The sequence below is a fragment of the Erithacus rubecula genome, assembly GCF_903797595.1.
Source record: "Erithacus rubecula genome assembly, chromosome: 2".
NCBI classification, from domain to species: Eukaryota; Metazoa; Chordata; class Aves; order Passeriformes; family Muscicapidae; genus Erithacus; species Erithacus rubecula.
Window position 1 is genome coordinate 1,532,765 of NC_136685.1, and position 6,000 is coordinate 1,538,764.

Consider the following 6,000-nt stretch of genomic DNA (forward strand, 5'->3'; position numbering starts at 1 on the left):
AGAAGGGACACGCCGCTAATTGGAGCGACGGCCCCCAGAGCTGTGAGAAATCAGCAGCGGCACAAAGAGGAGGTGCCGAGCTTCGCGGCCACTAACAGGTGCCGGGTCACCCCAAAATCCTGACCCCTGTCACTCAGTGCCACTCACCCTCCCGACCTGCCCGCGGGGAGGCTTCTCACCCCCGTCCGGAGCAGCTGCTGCTGGAAAAGCTCTGACAGGCTGCATTTGAACTTTTGTTTTTTTCGCTGGAAAAGCAGGAGCTGTAAATCGAATTCCCAGTGCTGCTGCTGCTGCTCCAGACCCTCCGGGGGTGGCATCAGGGTGGTGCAGGAGCAGAAAAAGCTGCAGCATCCCAAAACCTGGCTCCTGGCATTAGCAGAGCCCCTTCTGCTCCTCCCCTGCTCCCACTGTAGTCACAGCTCGTTGTACAATTATTTCCCCCAAAATGCTTTTTCTCCATCCTGGGACAGCGAGGAGTTGGGTGCTTTTCAAAGAGCTCGTGGAGCAGACGGGGTGCAGGAGGATTTTAGCTGTGCTGGGATGCTGGTGGGGAGGATTTGGTGCTTGGGATGCTCGCAGAATCCTTGAATGATTGGAGCTGGGAGATTTGGGAAGATGTGTTGGGAGGATGGGAGAAACCACGATGCTGACCCTGAGTGCCGGCAACGCTTCACATGCCCCCTCGGGGCACTTTGGCAAAATCCGCCGCAGCTTTTCCACCCAAACCGCGGGGGTGAAACTCCCGCCTTAGCCTGGAAAAGGAAAATCCCCCCCGGACACCGCCCGGCCTGGCCGATGGCTTTGGGGAGCCCACGGGGGTTCTCCTTGGGACCAGGATGGAGAATCAGCCCAGAAAAGCGGCGTCCCCCGAGGGCAGCGCGGATTTTTGAGGCGATGGTGCCACCCTGTGCACCGGGCTCGCAGGGACACCGCGGAGGGGTGACAGGCAGGAAGGTGGTGGCACTGGGGATCCATGGCAGGAAAAGGGTGACAATCCCTGCCGATGTCCCACTGCAGCTGGGATCCTGCAGAGGTTTGTAGGGACACGCCTGGAAAGTGCAGGAATCACATCAAACCCTGCGCTTCCTGGAGCTACTAATGGGAATTTTGAGCTGGTTTATGCTTTTCCCATTTTCCCTGGGCCACAGAGTCCCCTCCTGTGCTCCACGCCCTGCCCCGAGGGAGATGTGGGGACATTCACAATGTCCCATCAGTGACCCTGCAGAGTCCCTGTCCTCCCTCTGAGCCCCGGGATGGAGCAGCACCACCCGGGAGAATCCCCCTGGGATATCTGGGATAATTCACTGTCACAACTTGTAGCCTCTAGGAGGGCTGGGGGGAAGGAATTATTTTTTGATTAGTATTTTAATTTTAATATTTTTAATTAAGCAGGATGAGTATCTCCCCAGAGACCAGAAGGTGTCACCCTGACACCCCGGGACTGATGGAGGCTCCAGGGGCAGCAGCAGAGCCCCAGCCCTGCTTTCAGCTCCCCAGATGGTTTCAATCCCCCTTCACATCCCAGCTCTTCCATGGCCACCTATCCCAGGCTATTTCAGGGTGTCAAATAGGGACAAGAACTTTGGGGACATTTTTAGTGTCAGGTTTTGCTATTTCAGCTCCTCCCCATGTGTGCACACACCCTGAATGGCCCCACAAGAGTGATGGGAAAACATCCCCCATCCCATAGGGGCATTTGGGATCCTCAGGCTGCAAGAGGGATTTGTTGGACAGAAGGAAGGATTCCAGGAAAGGATTTCAGGAAGGAAAAGGTCCCTGGGCTGTACAAATAAATAATGGAGGAGCAGCAGGGAATTTTGGAGAGAGAGTTTTGCAGGGACACCCCCAGTGAGCTGGAGACACAACCACTTCCCTCTCTTGGATTCCAAAGGCTAATCCTTAGGGAATAACAGACATAAACCTCTTAGCTGGTGTGCTGGCAGTGCCCCTCACTGAAGAGCTGATTAAAATCAAGTGGAAAAGATGGAATTCTCCCCCTCCAGGTACCCCAGGAGCTGCAGGTGATGCAGAGGAGATGCTCCTTGCTGCCTTTGCTCTTCCCTGTCTGTCTGACCAGACCTGGATGCTCCATGGAAATGTTTCCTGCCTTTGTGATCTCCACTAAATCCACACCAGGATTATCTGTGTCCAAGCTGCCACCTGAAGCTGGAGGAAATGGTGCCAGGAAAACCAGTTAGAGGCAAAAATTCTCACAGAGCAGCCCCTATCCCCATCCTTGGGCATTCCCCAGGGATATTCACAATTTTAACTTTATTTAAGCTGCTCAGAACAGCCATTGCTGCTCTGGACATGAGCCTTGACAAAGAAACACACAGAATTTCCTGGGATTTGAGAAATACTTGCAGCCCTGCCCAGAATTTGGCCAAATGTTGACTCTGATCTCCACAGAGCCACATCCCTGCTCCTGGGGAGAAACAGGAGCTGTGGAAAGACATCATGGGAATAGAGGATGCAGAAAAGTTTGGAAAAGCAGCTTTTTGAGTCAGAGCTACTGGCAGGGTCTGAAATGTCACTTCACATCTGCAGCAGACACAAGGTGGCATCAGACAGCCAAATCCTTCCTGTGAGGTTTCTCTTGCTGTGGAAAAGAGTCAGAAGTTGGAGCTCCTGGTTGCTGTGCCTCTGGTTTTCCTCAGGGTCCTGCAGCAATTCTCCTCTCTTGTCACTGATGTTTTTTTCCAAGTCTTGTCCATGAGCTGCAGTTGCTTCTCCTGTCAGAAAAAACCCAGGAATTACATCTTGATGCAAACTGGGAGTGTGGATCAAGGCTTGTGAGGTCTCACTTTCAGAGCAGTATTTGAGCTCATCGTGGTTTAATGCAGGTTTGGTTTTTGGCTGGGACTGCTTTAAGCCCATTTTTGGGGTGGCTGGGTGTAGGATCATCATCCCACTGGGATCCCTTTTCCTCAGGGAGTTGCTGAGTTTTGGGCTGATCTCTGAGCAGGATCCCAGGGCTGGGCTCAGCAGAGCAAAGTGCTGACCCAGGGAGGTCAAGCCACAGAGTCTCGTTAATATTTAGGTGATTCTGCCTCAGAGCTGCATTAATTATCCACTCAAGATGAATTAATTACCCACCTGAGATGCATTAATTACCTTTCCAAGCTGCCTGGGCACAGAGGAGATGCCTGTGGGGAAAAGCAGGGCAGAAAGAGTCAGGACTAGGGCTGTGACCCAAAGAATCCCCAAACCCATCCTGGCCCCAAATCCTCCTGCAGCACCCAGGGGTGCATCCAGACCATCAACCCACACATTTCCAATCCACACATTTCCAATCCATCAATCTGTACCTTTCCAATCCATCAATCCATACATTTCTATAACTACAGACACACAGTTTCACCCCTGAAGCTGATGTGCCCCAACATCTGCCCCTTCCTCTCCAAACCAGTGCATCCCATTTATTTTCCACAGGTGTTTTAAGACACTTTTTTGGGTTTTGTCTGGGAATGGGCACAGATGAGAGAAGACTCTGGAAAGATTTTAGAACTTCTTGTAGAGCCTAAAGGGGCTCCAGGAGAGCTGGAGAGGGACTGAGGACAAGGATGGAGGGACAGGACACAGGGAATGGCTTCAAACTGGAAAAGGGGAGATTTGAGTGGGATATTGGGAAGGAATTGTTCCCTGGGAGGGTGGAAAAGCCCAGGAATAGAATCCCCAGAGAAGCTGTGGCTGCCCCTGGATCCCTGGAAGTGTCAGGCTGGATCAACCTGGGATGGTGGAAGATGTCCCTGCCCATGGGGAAGTGGAATAATGTGATATTTAAGTTCCCTTCTAAAGCCAAACATTCTGGGAATCTAAATTTTTACACATACAAAACTAAAAAGAAATATGGATATCCAGTATTCGTATATTTTACGTGTATGTGTAAACACACATATAAAATAAGTGTATACCAGATATCCATAAAATTACATGGATAGAGATATAAATGTATATACATATATATGAATATACACATGGATATATATATATATATATATTAATATTAAATTAATTAATAAATTTATAACACCCCGCCTACATCCACAGACCTCCAGCGAGACCCATTTATACACACCCCCCTCTCAGAACCCCAAACCCCCCCGTTGTTCCCAGGGTGTCCCCCCCACCCTTCCCAGCCGAGGGTCCCCCGGGCAGGAGGTGCCGGCAGAGGGCACCGCGCCCCCGTTTTTGGGCTGCGCTTCCCAGAATGCAGCGAGTGGGGCCGGGGGCTCCGCACGCCGGGGCTGCGGCCGCGGGGACAGCGGGGGCTGCGCAGGTAAGGGCTGCTCCCCGCCACGCTTCGGCATCATTTCATTCATTGCATGTCATTTCATGTCATTTCATGTCATTTCATGTCATGTTTCATTTCACGGCACGTTATTTTACCGCATGTATTTGCTGTTATTTTTTAAATTTTTAGTTTATTGGTTTTATTTATTTCAATGTTTTGTTTGCGTTATTTACTTTATAATCTAGTCTGTAGATTATGTTTACTATAATCTACTTTGGAATCACTCCCCGCCCCACAGGAGGGGCGCCCCGGATTGAACGGGGGAGCAGCACCAGCCCCTCCCGGGATGGGGACCCCTCCTCCCCTCCCATCCCGGGCTGGAGATATCCCTGGGATGGGCTGGGGGTTTTTGGGAACTGTGGGGTTTTTCCTGCTTGAACCAGCAGCTGCTTTCTTGGAGGGGGGAGTGGGTTTTTATCCAGCTCCCCAAAGTTGGGGGAAACTCGTTCTGGTGGCGCTGGGGTGGCAGCGGCTCCTGTCCCGCTGGGATGGTGCGACATAAATTCCGATTTAATGTCACGGCTGCGATGGAACAGCGGGCGGGGCTGCTCTGCCCCCGCTCAAAGTTGCGTTGGAGTTTGGCAATTTGGGCCAAGGGGAATGCGAGGAGAATTGGAGGCTTTGGGAGGGTGGATGGTCAGAGAGGAGGAGAGCGATCCCCGAGAGCAGGGGAAGGTTTTGGGCTGCCCTTGAGGAGGCAGCGCCGGTGTCGTGGTGCCGCCCGTGGTTCAGCGGTAACTCCGTGTCTGGGATGCGAACAGGACACAGAAGGACTTGGAGAAATCAGGATGCTCCAGTCCCGGTTCCTTGCTCAGATCCCCCTTCGTCTCTTAAATCTGGGGGTGCTCAGGACTCGCCATCTCTCCCGAGTTGTGTTTTGAGTCGGATAAAACTCTGCTTTGCACCAAAGCCTCCAACCAGAGCAGCACTAAAGACATTTTTCTTGAGCCTGGGAGGGAAGCTGGAGCCGAGCTAAAGCAAATAAACTTGTATTTCATCATGCTGGGGCTGGGTTCCTTTGTGCTCTGCTCTGCTCTGGGCAGTCTGAGCTCCTTTCCAGCCCAGTCCAACCTTCATCTCCAAACGTGGCCGAGCACAGAAACTTCTGCTCCTCTGCAAAGCTCTGTCCTCTGCCTCCCGCGGGCTTTTCCCGGCTGTTTCTCGCCCCAGGAAGGGGCTTTGCAGGGTTTCTGCTCCAGGCTCAGATGCTGCAGCCTTGCAAAGTGTGAGCAGGGCTGTGTTCTGCTCTGCCCGGGGATGGAAAGGATGCTGCAGAGGAGGGAAAACACCTTTTTTATCACTGCAAACAGCAAAAGGTGCTGAGGTGTTTCTCTGCCCGGCCCCACTGTGTCCCACTGACCATGGGAATGTGTCTGTGCAAAGCGGGAGCTGAGCGGATTTCAGGGTGGAGGTGCTGGAATATATCATTATGAGACTAAAAATGATCCCAGAGAAAGCTTGGCTAAGAGGTTTCTCCCTGCTGGGTGTGCAGGAGTGATGAGGAGATGCAGTCAAAGATCAGAGGTGGGAAAAACGGGATGTTACAGAGAAAAAAAAAAAAAACCAAAAAACCCCCAAAATCCAATGATGCGCTGTGCTCTTCCAAAAGCAATAAGGGGGATGCAAGCCTGTTGATCCCACAGCAATATCCTGGGGGAACCTGTGGCTCCTCTGCAGCGGGGCCATCAAACTGTAACTCATTAAAT